Below are 22820 nucleotides of genomic sequence, written 5' to 3' on the forward strand. Positions count from 1 at the left end.
AGCAAGGCATACATATTGGCTACACTCAGGTTGTCATGATCCGTGACTGATACACAAGAAGTGGTCATTATTGATCGAACATCTGCCCTCCTCTTCTCTCTTATTTTGTGTTGATCACAAGTATTATTGAAATTATTCTGAGTTAAAAAATATAAGGACAAGATCTTTGAGTATATTTCAGACCTTCTCAGGAACTTTTAGCATGATGAGTATCTCTTTTGTTACATATTGTTAATTTCTCAAAATTTTTGTGTTTGATAAACCTTGTGTTTGATTAACCCTTTAGGGACAGTTGCTTCTTTAAGCTGGTAGTCATTTGTCAATGCAATGAATGACTTTGCAAACAAAACTAACACACGAAGAGTGACGATACTTACACTGTGTCTACACTACAAACACAAGCAGCTGATCAAGAAGATCACAACCAAAGCCAGTGTGAAAATCAGCCTGGGGGAGGGGGTCCATTCTGGGGTACAAAGCAGAAGAAATTACAAAAACATGGACACTGGCCTCACTCCTTCCATGAATTCTCTCTGCTTGTCTCTCCCCTTTTATCGAAGTGTACATTATACTATATCTTATTCTTCTGAACAAAACAAATAGCAGGGACTCTGACCCTACTAAGAACATTGGTTGTAATTTTAGATCATTTAGCAATCTCAAACGTACTGTCAGTAAAACTACTTTGTTTTAGTATATTTGATTGGTACTCGTCCTGTGGGGTCACATCAAATTTAAACATGCCTTTCCAACTTATTTCATTTTTTTTATCTGCTGCTAGGATTTCATATATAATCTAAATGTTTTATGATGTGGACCTCAGACTTCCAGACATGTAGTCATGATCCACGAATCATATGCCACCCATGGTCATCATTGATCCAACATCATCCACATCCTCTATTAACATATATATAGCTATAGAGCCATCAGTCAATAAAGTGCTATTAAGATAATTATGAAGCACAAAAATATACTTGAGTATACATCAAAAATCTACAGCGCCTTTTCTTCTGTTAAAAATTATTAATTTGGAAAATGCTGTTAAATATTGTTTTCCACAGAAGCTTTACCTACCATTTGAGCAAGGTGGGTCTTCCAGAGGACGAGTAGCATTTCAACAAGAGTTGTGTATAGTCATTCAAAGTAACCAAAACCATGGAATGAACACTGACTACACACAACTGTGTCTATCTTAGGACTCTCACAGCCAAGGAAGAATACACACAGCAGGTGAAGGCTATCCACTCTAAGAGCACAAAGCAGAAGAGAACATGGAATCACTGATGTTCACTTTGTGGCTACTTTCAATTAGCCCTCTCCTTATCACTCCTCTACGTAACAGTACACCGTTTGGTTTTTGAGAAAACAAACAGCCACGGCACTGAACCTACCAAGAACATTGACTATAGTTTTAGGGGGTGTGCCATGGCATCCTCAGCCATCAAGTCCAGAGGAAAAACTGCTTGGTATACATTTTTAGGACGCTTGCTGTAAAATTACATTGACTGAAAAAATGACTTCCAATTTAACTGTACTAACATTTTCTTTAATTGTAAAAGTAAACTCCTCAATTTGTCACTAAGATGATGGGTATATACAGAGTATTTAATTCTATAGATCCCAGACTCTCAGATCTGTATTCACAACCCATGACTCATCGGGCATCAGCGGCCATCGTTAATCCAACATCAGCCCTCCACTTTCCTATTGATGTAGTTTATGGCCCAAGGACCACTACCACTACTGAGATAATTATGACTCACAAAGATCCAAGGAGAAGATCCTTGAATACACTGAAGATTTCCAAGGATTTTTTTTTTTTTGCCATGATTAGTGTCCTTTTTATTGCACACCATTAATTATCTAGGGAAAAAAAAAAACACTTTTAACCACTGTGTATACCCGTGTGCCATATTAACCCTTTGGCAATGGCTGTTCTTCTCAAATGATAAGTGTGGTTCTTTAAATCAATACATGAACTGTCACTAAAAGAAATCATGACGCAGCACAGGCATGTTGACTATCCTCCCACTGTGTTTATGCATTCTGTCCACTCATTCATACTCTCTGCTTGCTTGTCTTACTGCTCTCTTTTTATATGAATTGCACTACAATGCTCTCATTGAGAAAACAAACGGCCATTATTCTGACTCTACCAGAAACATTGCCTATAATTTTAATTCACGTGGCATCATCAGCCATCACATCTGAATGAAGTATTATGTTTGGTATACGTTTTAATAGTCTCGTGAAATTAAGTCTTGATTAGAAAATGCCTTCAAAATTTATTTTATCTAACTGTAGGTTATTTCTAATATTTGTCACTGACGACAAGACTTTAAACTAGTATTTAATGATATGGTCCACAGGATTGCAGACCTGTGGTCATAATCCACACAAATCACATGACCTCAGTAGTCATCACTAATTCAGCATCACCTCCAACTTCCCTATGAATTTCCAAATGGTTACTGAGATAATTGTGAATCACAAAATAAGCTAAGGCCATTATTCCTCAGCTTACATCAGACATATATCAAGTAACTCTGACATTATACATTCTTGACATAGGAAAAATTTGCTAAATATTGTGGTCTCCCACATTTCACCTTAAGCACTCTCTGTGATTATTCTTCCAAGTGAGAACTAGGGTTTGGTCAATGCAGAGAACAGTGTTTAGAAACAAGGCAAAACAAGACACGAGAGCTGAATATACTTACATGGAATCAATTCTACAAACACAGCGAGCAGACTGTGAAGCTCAGATCAAGGGAGAATGCATAGGTCAGCTTGGGGTTATCCATTCTGAGAGTAGAAAGCAGAGAGATTATAAAACAACTCACATTCTGTTTATAGAACCCTGCATTCCCTGACACTTTCTTTTAATCACTCATTTAAGTGTATGTTACAATATAATATGTTCTCTGTGAGAAACAAATAGCTGTGGCTCTGACCTACCAAGCATCCTATTATTTTATTTGGCAGCCTCAATCATTCATTCTGAATTAACTACTGTGTTTGTTATGTAGTTTTAGGACTCTTACTGTGGAATTATCTCCTGCTCAGAAAACAACTGAACAATATTTAAAGTGTTCAATTGAAATAAAATAACATCACTTCCCACCTCTCTTTAACATCTATGTCCGAACACACAGGTATAAGCTATACATGTAATAACACTGAACTCAGACACCCAGACGTGTGATCATGACCCATGACTCATGTGCAAACAGTGCTCATTATTTTTCCAACCTCAGCCCTATCCTTCTCTATGGACTTTACTGAGATGATTATAACTGACAAGATCTAAGGACAAAAAGCCCCAGCATTTTTCGGGATAATTAGAATCTCTTTTGGTACACATTCTTAATCTGGGAGATTTTGTGAAACACTGTGTTTCGTCCACATGTCATGTTAACCCTTTGGGGATGGACGGTCTCCTCAGATGATAAGTGTTTTCTTTATTCTATCAGTACATGCACAGCCACAAAACCAAAATGAATCAACTAAAGAATATTGACTATACTCACAGAGTGTCTATATTATGAATCCAAGGAACTGATCATGAAGCTTATAATGAAGACAGGACATGTAAATCAACTTGGGGGGGATCCATTCTGAGAGTGTAAGGAAAAGAAACAATAAAAAGATTTATAGTCTGTTCACTCATCCATGGCCTCTATTTCTTTGTCTTGCTTCTTTCTTCTTGTCCAAGTCTGTATTATACTAACAGGTGTACTTCGTGAGAAAACAAATAGCCATGGCTCTGACACACCATGAACATTGCCTTTAATTATGACTCATACAGCATCCTCAAACATACATTGGTGTCTATTATTAATATTCTTCCTATGAAGTGACATCTTTATTGGAATATATGCTATAAATTTGTATTAATGTTTTAAACTAAATGTAAGAATAGATTAGCACTCATAACTGCCAGAGTTTGGGGTGTAAGTTACATATTATGATGTACACCTCAGACTCCTAGACCGGTAGTCGTGATCCATGAATCATATGCCACCACCAGTCATCACTGATCTAACATCATCTCTCCTCTTTTCTCTTAATTGCTATGTGTTCTTGAGTAATTACTCATACTATTGAGATAATTATGAATCACTAAAATTTAACAGCATGATCCTTAAAGTATAATTAAGACCTCCTGCACGATCTTTCCTCCTGTTGAGTATTTCTTATTATACAATCTTAATTTGGCAAATTTTGTTAAGCATTATGCCTCACACACTTGCCATGTTTACCCTATCAGCAAGACTGCGCTTCCATATTCTACGTGTGTTCCATCAATACAATGGGAAACCTAAACCAAAGTATGAACACAACAATACTCACACAATATCTATCCTACAAACACAAAGGCTAGATCGCGAGGTTCATTTCCAAGTGAGACTGTACGAAATCAGCTTGCGGGGCATCTTTTCTGAAAGTGCAGAGCAGGAGAGGTCATAAAACGAGTGATGCTCTGTTCTCTTATCCATACATTCTCCCTGCCTCCCTTGCCTACTTCTTCTTATCCCTAAGTGGTTGAGAAAACAGATGGTCATAGCTGTGACCACTTCTTCCGTCTGCCCCTAAGATCATGGGTATACACTAGACAGTTTGTGATGTGAACCTCAGACTCCTAGACCTGTAGTCACAATCATAGACTCATATGGCACCCGCAGTCATCAAGGATCCAACATCACCCTCCTCCTCTCTGCTAATTTCGGGACATTTATTGTTCAATTGATCACCAGTACCATTAAGATAATTTTGAATCACACAAAAAAAAACTAAGGATAAGATCCTTGGGTATACTTTAAACCTCTACAGGATCTTTTTTCAGTGATCTTTTTTCTCATTACACATTCTTAATTTGGCAAAATTGTGTTAAACATTGTGGCATGTTAAACACATGCCATAGCAATGTCTATAGCTGCTCTTCCTAGATGATAACTAGTCCTGTATTAATACAGGCACAGTCACAAAAAGCAACAGAGATCAACCCCAGAGCACAGACTATACTCACACAGTCTCTATCCTGCATACACAAACAGTGTCTCTCAAACCTCAGGACTAAGGAGGAATGTGTCCATCAGCTTGGGGGTATCCATTCTAAGAGTATAAAGCAGAAAAGAAATTATAAAAAGCTCCATGTATGCTGTCTGCTTCTCTTGCTCATTCTCTTTTATATCCCTCATCTAAGCGTTCATTAATCTATGATGTGCTTTTCTTTAGAGAACGAATGGCCATGGTTCTGTTCCTACTGTTGGGGGCTGGTCTGATGCTTGTTTATTGATGCTGATTACTTCCTGGTTAAACCTATCCTTGTTGTGTAAACCTGCCTGATTGACTAAACAGCCTATACCTGGGCAGGTAGAATTGCATACGCGTGGCTATGGTTCTGAGGCTTTAAAGGACAACAGGTGTGGTTAGGGTTCCTAGGTTTGGCAGGAGAAAGGAGGATGCCAAGATGGGTTAGAATAAACCATGTGGGCCAAGAGAAAGGACTCCAATAATGGTGTGAGAAGGACCAGATGATGAACACAAGGAAGTACCTTGGTATTATGGACAGAAGCTAGCCCAGATAAAAATGATTAAAGCAGATGGCATTGGGTAGAGGGTAGGAGATGGATGGTGAGGCTATTGAGATAACATAGGAGGAAATATCTTCCCAGCCCAAGGTAATAAGGCAATTATAAAATCTATCAGGTGTATGTGTCTTATTTGTGATAGCGGGTCAACTAATATCACAATAATTATAGGGCTAATATAACAATAATTATAGGGATAATAATAAACATTATATAGTCCAACACTCACTTTATTTACAACAACATCCTACCAAGAACATTGCCAATGATTTTAGCTCAGAGGGAATCCTCAGTCATCATATCTGAATGAACTACTGATATATATGCTTAGCATCATTGCTCTGGAATTATGTCTTAATTAGAAATTTACTTCCAAATGTATTTGTACTTATATCTAATTGTAAAAGACTATTCCTAACATCTGTCAATAAGACCATAGGATACAGTAGCTATATTATGATGTGAACCTCAGACTGCAAGACTTGTAGTCACAATGTATGACTCATACAGCACCCACGGCCATCATTGATCCAACATCAGCCATTCTCTTCCCTACCAGTTTAAGCACATTTATTGAGCCACTGATCACAAGTACTACTGAGAGAATTTTGAGTCAATAAAAAAAAAAAGAAAGAAACTAAGAACAAGATCCTTAAGTATCCTTCAATGTTCCTCAGTTTCTTTTGGAATGATAAAGACCTTTTCATCACAAATCCTTAATATGACACAACTTTATTAAGCCTTGTGTTTCAAACATACAAAATCTGCCACTACTGTTCTTCCTAAATTGCTCTAAAGCACTCTTATTAATACAGTAAACACACTTTAAGTGCAACATGAAGCAACATTAGAATACAAAATGTAATTACACTACTTCTATATTACAATTTGAAACAGCTCATTATGAGGGTCATGACCGAGAGAATGTGAAAATCATCTTGGGGGCAGAATCCATTCTAAGCGAACAAAACAGAAGAAATCAGAAAAAAAAAAAAAAAAAAACCCTGACCTTTTTTTTGTTCATTCATTCACGTAATCTTCTGCTTGCCTTACTGTCTCCTTTCACTCATCTAAGTATGTATGATACTATCATATGTTCTATTAAGGATAAAAACACTAGACACAGGTCTGGCTACACAAAGTTGCTTATAATTTTACCTCATGTGAAGTCCTAGGTCAATAAATTTTAAATATATTAATAGCCCATTGATTGTGGAATTGTTTCCCATTTGTTTTACTTTAACCTATGAGTATTATTTACAGGCCCTTGTGAGCTGACATGTTGGTAATTTAACCCAACTTGAGTCCTATGCAAGAGCATCAATCAAGTTCTTTCCATCTACTGAGACATAGCTCCGGGCCCGGAAATTATTTAAGTTGAAAAGTGCCTTACTAATATACTTTTTGTTAATATTTTTGCCTGATTTTAAGGCTCATTCCTAGTGTCTGTCATGAAGGTGAGGACCTCAGACAACTGGAGCGGTAGCAATGATCCACAGCTAAGATGACACCCAGAGCAATCACTAATCTAACAGTAACCCTCATCTACTCTATTAATCTCCACATGTGTTTACTGAATACTGAATCATTTTACTAGTAACGGGGAGAGCCCTGTGAGTGGGAAAGACCTGGCAGTAAGACCCCAGAACATTGCACGGCTGTTCATGCACCTTTCATCACATTATGTTTCACTCTTTCCTTAGCTATTGCTATTTTTTTATACATACTGACTAATCAGTATCCTATCTGACAGATATGCTGAACTTATCAGTCATTACATACGCAGATATCATTTTGGAAGGCACCAAGAAATGACACAAAAATTAGTCTATATGCTCTGGACACATGGACCGTGAGACCAGAGAAGAATGCAAACAACCTTGGAAACATGCATTCTGAGCGTAGAAAGCAGAAGAGATTAAAATGTAAGTACTGCATCCAATTATTTTTACATTTCTCTTTCAATGTCATTAATTGACAAGGAGTTCAATTCTACGGGAACCTTTTGGTTTTGTTTCCGTTTTTTCTTAAGAATGCTGAGCATGTAGGAGATCCTAACAAGCAGTTATATCAGTTACTTTTGCTGGAGTTATAAGCAAGGTGACAGTTCATTTCTTTATATGGCTTTAGGGTACTGTCCTGGTTAGATCTTTGGTCAATGTGACACAAGCTAGAGTCATTTTGAAAGAAGAAACTTAAAATAAGAAAATGTTTCCACAAGACTGGCCTATAGGCCAGTCTGTGGTACATTTCCTTGATGAATAATTGATGGAGGAGGGCCAGGTCCACTGCAGATCCCAGCACTCGGTACAGATGCTCGAGGGCTATGAGAAAGTAGACCAAGACAGTTCTGAAGGACAAGCTGAGTTGCTCCACAGTCTCAGCTTCAGGAACTACCTCCAGGTCTCTGCCCTGAATTCCTCCCTGACTTTCCTCGATGACCATAAGCTAAAGATTAAATAAGTTCTCTTCTCCTGAGCTGCCCGTGCTCATGGTACTGATCACATCAACAGACACTCGATGTAAGGTATTTTCTGCAGAATTGTAAAATTTCTGCCATGTATTTATTTTCCGAACTGTCAAAGAAGAATAACTGTCTTTGCTTTTGGGGTTATTTGTGCAATGATTCCTTCAGTAGTCTGAGGCATAAAAATATAGTGAAAATTAATTAACACACACATCCACAACTGTACCTAACATATCTGTACCTAGAACCCAAAGTATAAAGCACAGGCTTAAGATGTAGACCTCATGCAAATAGACCAGTAGTCACAGGTCATGATTCACATGCTACCAGAGCCCTACACATTTTCATTAATTTCTACATTTGTTTACTGAAATCCTTATTATTATTGTAATAAATAAATATATTGTAATAAATCCTTATTATTGCTTTGTAATAATTAGATAACCAGTTAGATTTATAAAAGCTTACAACACATATTCTTAAATAGGCTTTAAGCTATATAAAGGATCTTTGGTCATTCAGTGTGTCATCATATCCATCCTCATTTTATAGACATTAATAAAATTTGAAATGTTACATCTATCATTAAGCATGGTTGTCATTCTTGAGTTATATGGAATTCATTTAACACTAAGGAGAATTGATCATAGTAACCCAAGAACATGAACTATATTTACAGTCTCCTGTGCTCTCAAGGCCCAATGCCCAAGGCTAGCCATGGACCTCATGGCAAGGGAAGAAGGGTAACCTGGTTTGACAATATCACATAGAGATGAAGAAAAAAAGATTGGGCAAATAATTACATTTGAATCAATGATATTTGTATAGTTTGTTTATACTTCGTTAATCTAATTACATAAAAGCTGAAATTTCCTTCTGGGGAAAATAAATATGAGACTTGGGCCCATACTCTAAGAACGAGACTATCATTTTAAAACTGGACAAGGATCTGGTCGACTCATTTGTAACGGACTTCTGAAATTTGAAGTGTGCACGGTCAGTATGCTCTGACATTATTTTCATAATGTGAGGCTACCATGCCCTTTTCTTATTTCTTCTGTACTAGTCTACTTATAAAAACAAAACAAAAACTAATGAATATAAAGATCAAGATAACATGCTCTATCTCACAGCTGCACAACTACATGAGTTCTGCTGTGGACCTGAGGCTCTCAGACCTATTGTCAAGATCCACACATGATGATGATCATACATCATCAGTGATCAGCACTGATCCAACATTGCCCCTTGCCTTCTCCCACCCTCTTTGTATTTATATTTCATATTTGTCACACCTGAGTAAACATGAATATTTACATTGTAAATACAAATATTCACATGAATATTCATCACTAAATCCTAGCCCCAGATCCACAAAGTCTCAATAGGCCTGATAGGAACCTATGCCTGCCTCTACCAAGACAGCAGTGTCTTATCAAGGCCCCTGAAAACAAGACAAAAACTTTGACTTACATTAGTTGCTGAACTCCTTACACAGAGAGATAGCGCAGCCATGGACCTCTCATCCAGGAAATGATGTGTTAATCAGCATCCATCCAGGGAGTACAAAGCAGCAAAGATAATAAAGAATGTGTCCAATTATTGTGACATTTTTCCTTTCGTTGTTTAAGATTCAAATTGTTGTAATAGTTTTCTTACGAAATAAAGTAGTGTTTAAAATCAAGGCTTTGACCATCACAAAGACTTAAGCCATTAATTTTACTGTATAGATCACCTCGGATAAAGGTGATTTTAAGCTAATTCACTCTAAATAGATTTTTGCTGTATCTTAATATGTGGTCAAATATTTGTTTTCATAATTGCTCAATGCCCTAAATAACTTATCTGCATTTGGGTGTTTATTTATGTCATGATTCAATGGTCAACTATAAAATGATGAGAGTTTGTGACTCTAATCCCTAATATATATTGCACGTGCCCAACATTTAAGCGCACCATGTGAGGGGTTTTTGAGACATCTTACGCTATGGACCTCAGACCTCCAGTGATGTAGTCATCGTCAGTGACTTATAACCCCGAAACCCCTGTCATCATCGGCCCATTTTACACTTCCTCTTCTCCAGTAACAAAATGCATGTTGATGAATACATACATTCATTAACAGTTCAAATGGGAAATAATGATTTCATTTTGTCCTACACAGTGACTGGTATCCTTGGCTGGATACATTTTATACTCTATAGTAACATAGAGCATGGAAATGACCAAAGCAATAATTTGGAATATTACTCACACAGGTCTTGTGGCTTCATGTGAACATAGAAGGTAGGTATAGAGTATATGAGCATGGGCCTGTGTTTAAATTCAGACAGGAGCCATTGGATCTGTGGGATGAGTACACAGGATGATGATCACCTGATGAACTCATTTAAGGAAACGTTGTAGAGCCTTTTCTGGAGAAACATATAAACCTATGGTATACCTATGTGTTTTCTTTTAATAAGATTAAGTCTTTGGATCCGGTTCAGTGTGTGGTAGGTATTTTTTTTTAATTTTCAAATCAAGTTTCAAAAATTGACAATGTTGATAGTCACTTATTGTTCCCATATCTAGTGACCTCAGATGAAGAGGTAAAACATTCCCCATTCATGCGTTTTTTAAGAACTGAAAGCACAAATTATATACATGACAAGAGCTCTACGTTGTGCCATATACACTGACTGATACCTGGACAACCCCTTTTCTCATTTATTTATATATTTACTTACTGAAAGGCTAACTGCTCAACACATAACAACAAATCACAAAAACCAAGCCACAAGTATCTTAAATTAGATGTAGGATTTCAGAAATCCACTAACTTCAGGCTAGGGGTCTTACGTCCACAGCAGAAATCCTTAGAACCTGTGTCATTGGACACTGACTAATTCAGGCATTGTGAGTCCATTCTGGAAAATAAAACATAGGTTATGATAATGGAACCACTATGGTTCCTTTTTATATCCTTTATATCCTGGTTATCCTTTTTATAGACAAAGTCTTACTAGGTTCACATAGATATTAGGATGGGAATTATTAGGTTAGAATGGGCCTAGTTTTTCTCAGTTAATTTTTACTCCCTGAATAACACATAGAATTAAATCTATTTAAAAAGAGAAATTATTTTTGTCTCTTATACTAGTTCTCCATGGGACAACAGTGTGTGTTTTCCTCGGAAATAGGATAAATATGGATGAGTTTAACCTGAGGGATCATGCCACAGGTCTTTCTGGTCAAGGACAATGGCAACTGTTATTCTGTGTGTGTAATCATTGAGTGAATATCAGCATGACCTACTTGTGTATATATTTGCTCATCCATCTCTTTTGTCATATATCGTATTTCAGGAGAAATTGAGAAAGTAACAAGTTAACAACACAGAAGAAAAAAACAGCATCTACCTATAGACAAACAATCCAAGCAGAGCTACAAGTGATGGCTCACACAATCAGAGAGCTCAGAGGGCTGAGGCAGGAGAATGATAAACTGGAAGCCAGCCAAGACTGCATCATGAAATAAAGAAGGTGGTAGTAAGGAGTGGAGGGAATGCTACAGAGGGGAACCAAGGGAAGAAGGGAAGTCAAGAGTGAGGGGAGACTATGAGAAGGATAAAGGAGGACAAAGACAGAAAGGAAGGAATGACAAAAAACAAAGGAGTCAGTGAGGAATGTAAGCAAGGATTTGAAAGAGAATAAGAGAATGAGAGAGAACAGAATAGAGAAAGAATAAGGTGAGGGATTAAGGGAAGGAGAAGGAGAGAGAATGGAGAGGGAGACAAAAGGAAAGTGAACCTAAGAAAGGGATTAAGAGGGTACACCTTGAGATTGTTTTTAAGATTAGGGGAGACAAGAAGAGAAAAGAACAGTGGAGAGAAAAAAGAAGGGATGAATCAGATGGAGAGAGGAAAATGAGGATGCTTTAGAAGGAGAGAGAAAGGCATGTAAGAAGTGGGGGTGGGGAGGCGGGAAGGAATAGGAGACAGGCTGAGGAAGGGACACAAAAACAATGCACAAAGGTGACAGAACCTGAGTCTTCTTTTTCTTACTCCACATCAATCTCCCTAGTGTCCATGTCCTCCCTTTGTGTCTATGCATGCATTAATCTTCACTTGCTCAATTGCATTTCATCTTGTCCATAGACTGAAAATCTGGACATTACATCGCAGCCTGAAGCACCTCAGTTTCTCTTAAAAAAGTCTAACTGCATACTTATCAACAAGGGTCAAGAGCTTCACCTCTGTATGCTGAACCATAGCGCTTCAGAAACATTTGCAAAAGTAATTACTATTTTACTATTTGTTCTTTAAAAAGAACATTAACTTAATTTTCAAATGGGTTAGTATATAGTTTCACACATTGGTCAACTGGAGATAATAATTATCACACCCAGAACAACATCAAAGACTACGTCTAAATTCCCTTCACAGGCCCAAATGGATTAGCCCTTCACAAGCAGATTTTGAACTAACAGCATTCCTTAGTTTACACTTTAAAAACCGTACGATTTTCTTATTCAAAGCCCCCACCTTATTTCCGTTTTCTTTTCTGTGTTTCACTGATGACAAAATTTGTAATATGCTGAGGGTATAGTTCAGTACTAGAGCACCTGCCTGGTGCAGACAGAGATAAAAGACAGCAAAATAATGTGGGTCTACATAATCCTAATTGTATTTTGAGACCTACAGCCCACAGAGGAAGTGGGAGACTCGCTTTACATCCACAGAGACAATATCTTCTACTACCTCATATCAAGTCAAGCTTTCCTATGACCAATAGCACAGGTTCTAAGGTTTTCTGCTGTGGACATAAGACACCGAGCCTGAGGTTAGTGGATCTCTGAAACCCTACATCTAATTTAAGATGGCTGTTTCCTTGAAAATTAATACAAACACCATTAAAAAACTGTGAGGGGCTGAGTTTATTTGCCTTGTCTGGAGTCATGTTAGACTGGATTAACCATCTACCTGTAACATAAGAAAAGGTCCTCACTGGCCTGCACTTTGGCTTTGTAATTGAGAAAATAATGTGTTTTGTCTATATTTATGATAGTGCTTTATAGCTGTCAATGCACATATATTGTGCAATATTAATACTAGATTATATATACACATTAATTAATTAATGTGTATTTAATGTGTATTAAATTAATTAATGTGTATATTATATTATTAAGCATGCTTTAGAGCTGTCTAAGGAACTTTGTTGATTCAATGTGTCATCAATTTTAATCTTATAGATATTAATAGACTGTGTCCATGGCAGGTTGTATCTGTCATTAACAATGGGTGTCATATTTGAGTAATTTGTAATTCACTTAACAATAAAAAAAAAAAAAGCAGCCAGAGTAACACAAGACCATGAACTGTACTTACATGGCCTACTGTGCTCCCAAGAACCTAGGCTAGCCATTGACCTCATGAGGGAGACAGAAAGGTAACTCGGCTTCAGAATACACACAGAGGTGAAAAGAACAGATTATAAACAATAATAAACAATTATAAGTAATTATGTTATAAATTATGTTAGATTATACTCAATTATTTTCATTCCCACGTCCCTTGCATTGTTTCATTTTATTTTACCCCCTGATTATATGAAGCTATAATACATTCTTCTTAAGAAAATAAACAGGAGACTTAGTTCTTACCCTAATAAGAATTTGGGCCACCATTTTACTCAGCTAAGGGGTCCTAGCTCTGGAGATTGACTTGTGGATTTCTGAACTTTGATATTTGTATGTTCAAATGACTACTTGGCATTATTTTCGTAATTGAAGAACGCTTTGCTGCTTTCATTTCTTATATTTTAATCTAATTATATAAATGAATTTAAACTTGGGAACATAAAGATTATGGTAACACACTATATTCCACCTGATATCTACATCACAACCTCAGACTCCCAGACCTGTAGTCACAATCCATACAACATCATACAACATCAGTGGTCAACACAGATCCAACACTGCCCTTTTTCTCTCTCTCTCACTTTGCATGTCTTTATTACCTAACTATTTGTGTCACTTATAATATTTACATGACTATTCATCTCTAGACCTGAGCAAAAGAGCCTGATGTAATGAAGTTATTCAATGGACCTTGTGATGCCCTGACTCTGTCTTTTCTCTTAATTTTGGAAATCCTCAAAGTGCTCGGTGTTCATGGTCATGTTGAGTTGACCACACAGTTTTAGTAGGCTTGACAGGAGCCTATGCATGCCTCTACCAAGACAGGGGTGTCTTATCAAGGACACCCAAACCAAGACAAAAACTTTAACTCCACTTATATCAGTTTCCATGCTTCTTACACAAGGGGATAGGACGGCCATGGACCTGCCAGGGTGAGTAGGCCTCCATCCAGGGAGTACAAGCCAGGGAAGATAATAAAAAAATTGATATTTTTCCAATTACTTCTACATTTCTTCTTTCACTGCTTGTTATGTAAGTTTAAGTTCTTATGATAGTTCCTTAAGAAATGAAGTAATGTTTAAAATGCTAAGACCTTGATCCTCACTAGGGCTTAATCCATTAATCACACTGCATATATGGACCTGACAAAAGGTTATATACATCTTTATGTCAATGACTTCTTAACAGATTTGCAGATTTTCTGAATGTATTGCTGCAGTGGTGATCAACTGCTTGTTTTCTTAATTGGTTGATGGCTCTCACAATTTATTGCATTTGCGTTTGTGTGTACTTATATCGTGATTCATTGATCGACTAAGAAAGAGTATGAAAGTGCCTGATTCTAATGCCTAGGATGTGCTGCAAATGCCTAACACTGACCCTTTCTTAGGGGGACACATGAGATATCCTACAATGTGTACCTCAGACACTCCAAACAGTGGTCATCATCATTGGTCCATACCAGCCTTCCAGTTCTCTGGTGATATACGCATTGTTGATGATTAACATATTAATCCCTTAATAATAAAAGTATGGGAACAGCTTAAAACTGATTTTAATTTGCTCTTCAGAGTAACTCAGTCCCATGCTGCCATACATTCACTACTCTACAATGACACAGAGCTTCCCAAGGAGCAAAACAAGACAGAATTGTTTCGAATAGCACTCACGTGGCTCTTGGGTCTTCAGGTGAGCAGGAGGACAGGTGAGAAGTGTAGGGGCAGTGCCCCATGTGTGAAGCAGACTGGAGACTGGTTCTGAGGATGCGTGCTGTAGATCAGGAAAATGTGATGGCTTAAGTTTTGTAAGTTGTGTAAAACTCTGTAGATGTCTGTAAATTTGTGCCAACAGGTATGTATTGCCACTTAATAAAGTTTAAGTCTTTGGGTCTGGCTGATTTTAGCATGTGAAGATTTGTTGCAACTGTTTTCTAATAAAGTTTAAGAAATTAAGAATGTCACCTTTCTTCCCTTATATATAGGGAGCCGTCTAGTTGGATTTGGGATTCTTTATCCCCAAAACTTCAAGGAGACAGCACAAAAACTTTATTAAAGTACAGTGAGTGAAAATAAAGAAATGCGAACATCACATTGCAAAAACATGCGGGGATCAGTTTATCCTCCTTCTCTGGAGTCATGAAGTATTGTAACAATTCACATGTTTCTTAATACAAGATTCTCACTGGCTTCACTAATAGAGATAATAATGTACTTTTTCTAGATATAATAATGCTACTCCAATGGTGATTCCACAGATACAGGACAATATATTAATGCCAGATTATATTATAGGTTCAGTAATGGAAAAATTAATTCATTTTTTTCTAATTTTAAAAATTAAACTGAGGATTGGGATTGAGATACAGTGAAAATTTGAACAGATACAACACCTGCTCATCTGGGACATACTGTCAGCATAGACTCATAGGGAAGCCCTCTTCAACTGGGGTTTTCTTTAGTAAATAAGTAACTTAAATGTCTGTTTTGTTCTTTCCTTGTTGTAAAAAAAAAATGCAACACATCTCAAAACAACAAATGCTTCTCCAAATACTATTTGCCTCACATCAGCCTTGATTAATTCATGGTTAGGATGCAATGCTTCATAAATGCATTAGTAACGATTCTTATTGCATTAAATACCTTTCTGGAAGAGGAATGACCCATTTGTTTGTGTTCATTTATAGAGTTCTTGGTTGATTTATACAGTGCTTTAGTACACAGAAGACCAACAGTACAGCCCATGTTATTTTTGATTGCTGGATTAAGCTCATATCCCAAAGAGATAATAAATGAGATTTTTCACAATGGACCTCAGAGCTACAGGGCTTAATCAAAGTCCTCCGTGCAGACACCCCAGGGTACTCCTCACTGATCCATAAAGCAATCTTTGACCTCTTTCTTTTTCTTTCAGAGACAGTTTTGTTTACTGACCCATTCCTCGCCTCACTGGGAGCAATAAAATAAATATTCATGAATTTTAAAGAAACAGCCAAGAACAATAAGTTCGTTTGGAGCTGAGGTCTCCTTATAGGTTCTTTTCTCACTGCTTAGCTCTTTCCCTGACCTCTTTTTCCAGGGGCCTCCAGTGAACCATGGATGGATCAATTCGAATGCCTGCCTCATGGCCATCGCATCTGTCTCTCCTTCCTCTTCCTGTGTGCTGCCTGGGCTGTGCAGAGCTGCCCAATAACACCTGGCAGGATAATGCAAACATGATAATAACTGCATCTCCAACACAGCGCCCCATAACCTGAGGTAGATACGGAGTACTTGAAATGTGGCCACTGCAACGGAGAAATTGAATTTTACATTTCACTTCACTTTAATTACTTTATATATAAGCAGCCATGTGTGTATGGCAGCAGCCATATTGAACGTGCAGCCTCAGATTCTGTGAACAGATAACTGCAGTGCACAAAGAAAAGAGTAATATATGCCAGTGGGGTTCACAGCAAGTTTCCTAACACATTTGTATTATTAGTCTGGAGATGGCTAGGCTTTAATTCAATGAGCACCACAGAGAAACCAGCCCTGATTGACAGGCATCTTTGATATAGTATGTAGCCATAAAGTATCTTACCCACAACAGCAATAGGAAACGCCTCTTCTCAGAGAGAAATCCAGTCAGCGATGGTCTCCATTCTGTGCTGTACGATACCAAGTTTTAAAATAATGAGCCATTGAGATTTAGATCATTTTACAAGACACTAGTTTGATACTAAAATATTCATGAAGTCAATTCCCATTTTTCTCATTGACCCAAGAATAGGTCACCTTTTTATTTATCTAGCTATTCATTTTAAATGGTAAACTGAACCAGGGTCAATCCATCACTTAGAAACAAGAATGATCGAGACTGTGCATACCTGTCTATGGCTCCCACCACAGAGGCAGAGCATACCCCCTTTCCAATTGAATATTTTTGAAGAAGGGGGAAAAAAAGCATGACTATTCTGGACACTCGGCTAAAATGCACATAGCACACATTCATCAAAAAAAAAAAACAGACAAATCATAAAAATAGAAAATAAAATGAAACCTGACTTTTTTTTTTTTTTTAATTTAAAGACAAAATAGTCTGGAGGCTTTCTTTTGTTTTTAGTGAGAGGCGGGGCAGAGACAAAGGGTCAGTATGTAGCTTAGCTTAGCCTGAACTTGTGGTCCTTTTGCCATCTACATGGACATCCCTCCCGGGGTTCAGTGTTTTAAAAATGGACACTGATGGTCTGTGCGATGCTTCATGAGGGCCCACGCTCCCAGCTGTTTTAATATTGACCCAACTGTGTCTCTCATGCCTTAACAATTTCTCACACACACACACAAAAAAAAAGAAATCAGTCTATATATGCGGAAAGTAACCATCCCTGGGCTAAATACCCAAGAATCTTGACCGTCTAATCTAGTCCTGCTCCCTTGTTGGACCCACAAGGCCACTTTTCAAAGACAGACCTCAGAGTTTCGCTGTTTACATATTTACATGTTTACATATTCGCTGTGATCTTGCGCTGGCCCAGTCTATACCAGCAAGACTTGCTCAAAAAGGAACACTTATTCAGTGTGGTAGCCAGCATGGCATGTAGTTTGGAAATTGGCTGAAAAAGTTAAAATTTAACTCATCATAAGAGAAATCTGAACATTGAGGTCTGTGCAACTCTTAGAGACGGAGGTGTTCAAAGAGTTAGAAGGATTCATTCATTCATTCATTCATTCATTCATTCATTCACCATGTGTTTATTTACTTTTTAATTTTACCTCTCAGGAACAGTCTCATTATATTGTTGGGCCTAGGCTGGAACTCACAGTAATCTTCCTGCTTCCGCCTCGCAAGTATTGGGATTACTTACAAGCAAACAACACCATTCTTGTCCCCTGTCCATACTGGATTCAGACAGGAAGCTACTCTTTTCCTCACTTATAATAACAGCAACCATCTTCATGAACCCTCGGGAAAATGGGCCAAAGCATTAAGTTCCGTTTGTGCTCGTCCACTCATTATAATAGTGATCTACAAATTAGCTTTAAAAGAGAGCAACTAAGTTTCTCAGGCATGCTATGGTGCCACATTCTTCTTTTCAGAAGAAAACTAGTGCGTGCAAGAGCATCTGTTGAAATCACCCAGTTTCAGCATTTGGGCTTTGACGACGCCCATGTTTCAGAGTTGTTAGTCTTTGAGGTTCTGTTAATTGTGCTGTTTATCGAAAGGCCTTCATGTTAGTATGTTATTAGAATGCCTCGCGGTGTTGTTATTAATGGATGTACCTAGTTATATTAGTGTCACTAGTCTGATATCATGCTGAATACGGAACTTTGTTATAGAGGGTTCGTGGTACATTTTGAAACAGTCATGCTGTAAGCATCTCAGCACTCACCCCAACAGCGATGCTGAGGGGACAGCTAAGAGGACACCAGTCTCTGCTGCGTTAGCCCGTTCCATAACTGCATGAGGCAGAGCCTTTTGCCTTGCACTGATGCACTGATTGACACAATAGTAACAAGACACACAGCAACAGAGAAAAACCCCCGAAGCACATTTCCCACACACACTCATGGCCTCACAGTCACAGACCAGGCTTAAGCAAGACATTGAATTCAGACAGCCCACACATGCTCATCAGAGATGCAGACCCGTTATGCTAGGTTTTTAGTCAGTCACATTATTCTTGACTCATTCATTGATTCACTAAAAATATAATCAATATCCACGAATTAGGGGAAGAAAGATACTTGAAGATACAAATACATCTCGACAGTGCATACCCCACAGAGCTGCAGCCTGCCCTTTCTGCTGAGAGCCTCAACATGGTGAATCTGAATGAATGCACCTCTGGGCACCCCATCAGTCGCTGTCACTCACACAGCTATGTCTGGGCTTCCTTCACTTAATAGCTCTATTTTTGAAGGCGGCACAATGAACTACCATCTCACGAGAAGATTCAGTGTTTCATTATATTCTTCCCTTAGTGAGGAGACTGTAAATACAATACAGAAGTGCCTAGGTACATTATGAGCCAAGTCACGTTAAAACATTCTGAAAATGGCTGAAATACGCTCATCTTCTCTATTCTGGGGTTGTGCGGAGGTGAATCCACCCTGATTAGAACACCACCATCACTGGTGAGTGCCTGGCCACCTCTGAACCCGTTCCCTAGGAACCATTCTATGGACATGATAGCAACCCTTTCCCGACAAGGACACAGAACTGACTGGCACTTACTTCAGTGTCTTCCCCTTATCTAGCAGTGAACAGGCAAGATCTTCCCCAAAATGCAATGATGGAGCCGTACCAGCCATCCTCATTCTGGGGGGTAAAAGGCAAACATTCAAGTGAATTAGTGTCGCTTGGCTTTTGAGAGGAACAGCAGGTGGGGGGTAATCAATTAACTGCCCCGGTCGGACCACTTGGGAAGTCGGCATTCCTTTAGAGTTACCACCTTACGGGATTTAGGAGCGAGAACAACACTTTATATTTATGAACCTGCATTAAGTTTTTATTTTAAATAATGTAATGAACACCACTGAACCCAGCAGTAAAAATGAGAAAAATAACTCTAATTATTGGGAACATCTGACGTGTTTGTTAGCAACATGCACAATGGCAAGGTTGTCATTTCCATTGAACTTTGTGCAAAATTGGAGGTGAGAGATTTAACATATGGTACAACCTCTGTGATGGCCCAAGCTTAGCTTTCCTGGGAAACCGTGTGCTTGTATGTGCAGGTGCACGTGTGTGTGTGTGTGTGTGTGTGTGTGTGTGTGTGGCCGGAGCACAATGCTGGGTGCCAGTGCTCAGAAGGTACCATCTTGTTTTTGAGGTTGGGTCTCTCATGCATCTGGCCTAGCCTCTGCCTCCCCAGCACTGGGATTACAGGTACACACCATCGCATTCCATTTTTTTTTTTTTTTATTAAATTTAATGTGCCCTGGGGACGGAAACCGGGTCCTGGAGATTTTAAGGCAAGTGCCTGACCGACTCAGTGATCTCCTCAGCCCTTGCTTGACTCACTCACTACTTGGAGGGTTTAGTTTCTCATAGGGTAATTTTTTTAGCAGAAAATTTTAAAGTTTACAGCTATGAAGACAGCAACAGAACACTAATAAGGTAAATGCCTAAATGCTCCACTGGAAAGGCCAAGAAAAGTCTCTGCCTTCCCGATGGATTTCAGGAGTCGATGGTGTAAAGTTTTCCACTGGTGCACAAAATGCTGAATTAAAAAAACAAAAAAACAAAAACAAAAACTGGTGGAGATACAAATTTAGGATTGTGTTTCTTCATAATCACACTGCAATACTGGTGAATCCATGCATACTGATATGTCCTGAGTGAAATTTATGCTTTTCTTATACCACTGCTCAAAAGTAGCAAACTTACTTGTGTTTGTTTCAATAAAATTGCCTAGATTTTATTAGGGGATGGCATATGGGACAGTCTCATTGTTGCTCTCTCTGTGCGTGTCTCCTTTACTCACTAATTACAGAAATGTATCTTCTCTTCCTTGGCATGGGGCAAATTGCCCCAACGTGGTTCCTTAGAAGTCATCACGTGACTTCTAAGCCTGGTAGGCACCTGGACTAGTAGTCTCAAAATTACGAACAGGCCAGACCGCATTAAATGCTTTAAAAAGTCCATGTATAGCGTTGATTTATCTTCAAATTTGTTTCACTGTGGGTGCAGGCGTGCGTCCGCGCCTGTCTGTGACTGAGCTTGTGTGGAAGTCAGAGGACAGGTGTAGGAGTCTGCTCTTCTCTGAGGTTTCTGGGGTGGACTTCAGATCACTAGCATTGGTCACAAGTGCCTGTACACGTGGAGCTGTCCCACCTGCCCTGTTGTGGGTTTTTTGTTTGTTTCGTTGCTTTATTTTGTTTTTGTCTGTTTGTTGTTGGGTTTTGTTGTGTTTTTAGGGGAATATAACCTTGGCTGGCCTTAAGCTCCGGATATTACTGTCTCAACCCCTTAAATCCTAGAATTGTAGGCATGTGCCATCTTGCCTGGTCAGACGTATCTTTCTCATTTTTTATTCATTAATATATTCTTTATTCATGGGGTAATTTTATTATAGGAATGTGGATTGTGCCACAAACCCACAAAGATCAGGCTTTGGGGCCTCGTCTCTATGGGATGCAGACACCTCTTTGCAATAGTCCTCAGATGTCATAAGGGTTTGATCACTGTCCTCTGTCAGAAACTCCATGCTCCTTGTCATTGGCCCATGCTGGGTGTTTGCTTCATTTATTTACTGGTTGATATAAAACTAACAATACACAGTCCCCAAAACAAGGTTTTGGGTTGGGGCTCTTTTCTGTTTGAGACATTCAGGTCATACTGCTTCTATCAGGGTGACAGGAAGTCAGCATCTGTTTGGGGTCAAATCCACCTCAGTTTTTGTGTGGTTCTATTTCATTTGTTCATTCATGTCAAAAATGGACCACAAAATGTAATGAAGCTCCCATCTCCAATATTCCACCTCATTGGCTCATGGATATTCATATGGGACGTCCCCCAAGGAATAAAATGTTGGGACTGTCAGCTCAGAGTAGCACTGGGTTCTGGGGGGTAAGTTAAATACCCACTCTCTTCTTTTAAAATCATTTCTGTTGTGTCAATTTGGATTAAACATGATTTTATAAATCACACTGCTTTCCCATGACTGGACCATACTTAGAGAAAGTTATCTGTCTTAAGTATGTGAATATTTCTCATTTGGAAGTCAATCAGCTAGCATCCATATATAAAAGACTCCAAACAGAGACCATCAACTAAGGGTCTTACCTTTATTCTCGACTATGCTCCTTACTCAGGATAATGGCTCCAAATTAAATAATTAAATCAGGGGTCCTATGTTCACCACAGGAGGGAAAAAGAAGATTTAGAATAGATTTAGAATATAATGGGGTCCAGCAGAGCTACATAATAATAATAATAATAAACTTTACTATCTAACCTGGGGTTTTAAATATAATAAACATGTAAGACCGCTACATTACCCAAGAGTTTCTACAATGGTTACAACCATCTGTGAGTCAATTGCTAGCTGATGCGGTTTCCCTTTTGTTAATGAACAGTGAACACCCAAGCCACTGTTTTAACAACAGCTACTAAAACTCTAAATATGAAAGAAGGTTACAAACTCCAGCCTACTTTCCTTCCTAATAACAAGTGTTCTTGCTTTTTAATTATCCTTGGCTTATTATACTACCTGTTACAAAAACAGGTATGTCTTTCTTACTTTATGTATTTGCTTCCTACTGATTTATTAATTCTCTTGAAGCAACACCTTTCTTGTCATTGAACCGCAAAATCCCCAAGAGAAAATGACTAAAATTTTCCAGCTTCTGCTCAAAGATAATTTCTAC

At 38.3% G+C, this 22820-nt stretch overlaps 1 long non-coding RNA gene and 7 other non-coding genes across 17 annotated transcripts in view; all 8 read right to left on the bottom strand.

The window, feature by feature from the left end:
• The window catches only part of LOC129666179 (uncharacterized), a 50539-nt gene that overhangs the window by 7570 nt on the left and 20149 nt on the right, over positions 1–22820 (bottom strand). For 4 of the 10 annotated variants that reach the window (XR_008718493.1, XR_008718501.1, XR_008718494.1 and 1 more), the window contains 13 exons: positions 22237–22302; positions 19684–19767; positions 17050–17116; positions 15141–15240; positions 10887–10973; positions 9538–10409; positions 5033–5118; positions 4357–4444; positions 3534–3620; positions 2724–2808; positions 1767–1866; positions 1078–1249; positions 378–466 (listed from right to left, as the gene is read on the bottom strand). This is a non-coding gene — a long non-coding RNA (uncharacterized LOC129666179). The remainder of the gene's footprint in view (positions 1–377; positions 467–1077; positions 1250–1766; positions 1867–2723; positions 2809–3533; positions 3621–4356; positions 4445–5032; positions 5119–9537; positions 10410–10886; positions 10974–15140; positions 15241–17049; positions 17117–19683; positions 19768–22236; positions 22303–22820) is intronic. The other 6 variants (XR_008718496.1, XR_008718500.1, XR_008718499.1 and 3 more) reach the window with 6 other exon arrangements.
• LOC129666227 (small nucleolar RNA SNORD113/SNORD114 family) lies at positions 813–884 on the bottom strand. The gene has a single exon (XR_008718516.1). It is a non-coding gene; the product is annotated as a small nucleolar RNA SNORD113/SNORD114 family (small nucleolar RNA).
• On the bottom strand, positions 1617–1688 carry LOC129666244 (small nucleolar RNA SNORD113/SNORD114 family). The gene has a single exon (XR_008718532.1). It is a non-coding gene; the product is annotated as a small nucleolar RNA SNORD113/SNORD114 family (small nucleolar RNA).
• On the bottom strand, positions 3182–3253 carry LOC129666242 (small nucleolar RNA SNORD113/SNORD114 family). Its single transcript, XR_008718530.1, has one exon. It is a non-coding gene; the product is annotated as a small nucleolar RNA SNORD113/SNORD114 family (small nucleolar RNA).
• LOC129666234 (small nucleolar RNA SNORD113/SNORD114 family) lies at positions 3976–4047 on the bottom strand. The gene has a single exon (XR_008718523.1). It is a non-coding gene; the product is annotated as a small nucleolar RNA SNORD113/SNORD114 family (small nucleolar RNA).
• LOC129666232 (small nucleolar RNA SNORD113/SNORD114 family) lies at positions 4631–4702 on the bottom strand. The gene has a single exon (XR_008718521.1). It is a non-coding gene; the product is annotated as a small nucleolar RNA SNORD113/SNORD114 family (small nucleolar RNA).
• LOC129666236 (small nucleolar RNA SNORD113/SNORD114 family) lies at positions 6059–6130 on the bottom strand. The gene has a single exon (XR_008718524.1). It is a non-coding gene; the product is annotated as a small nucleolar RNA SNORD113/SNORD114 family (small nucleolar RNA).
• LOC129666243 (small nucleolar RNA SNORD113/SNORD114 family) lies at positions 10052–10126 on the bottom strand. Its single transcript, XR_008718531.1, has one exon. It is a non-coding gene; the product is annotated as a small nucleolar RNA SNORD113/SNORD114 family (small nucleolar RNA).

This window comes from Psammomys obesus, unplaced genomic scaffold (assembly GCF_907164565.1).
Source record: "Psammomys obesus unplaced genomic scaffold, mPsaObe1.curated_primary_1811, whole genome shotgun sequence".
In the NCBI taxonomy this organism is placed as follows: domain Eukaryota; kingdom Metazoa; phylum Chordata; class Mammalia; order Rodentia; family Muridae; genus Psammomys; species Psammomys obesus.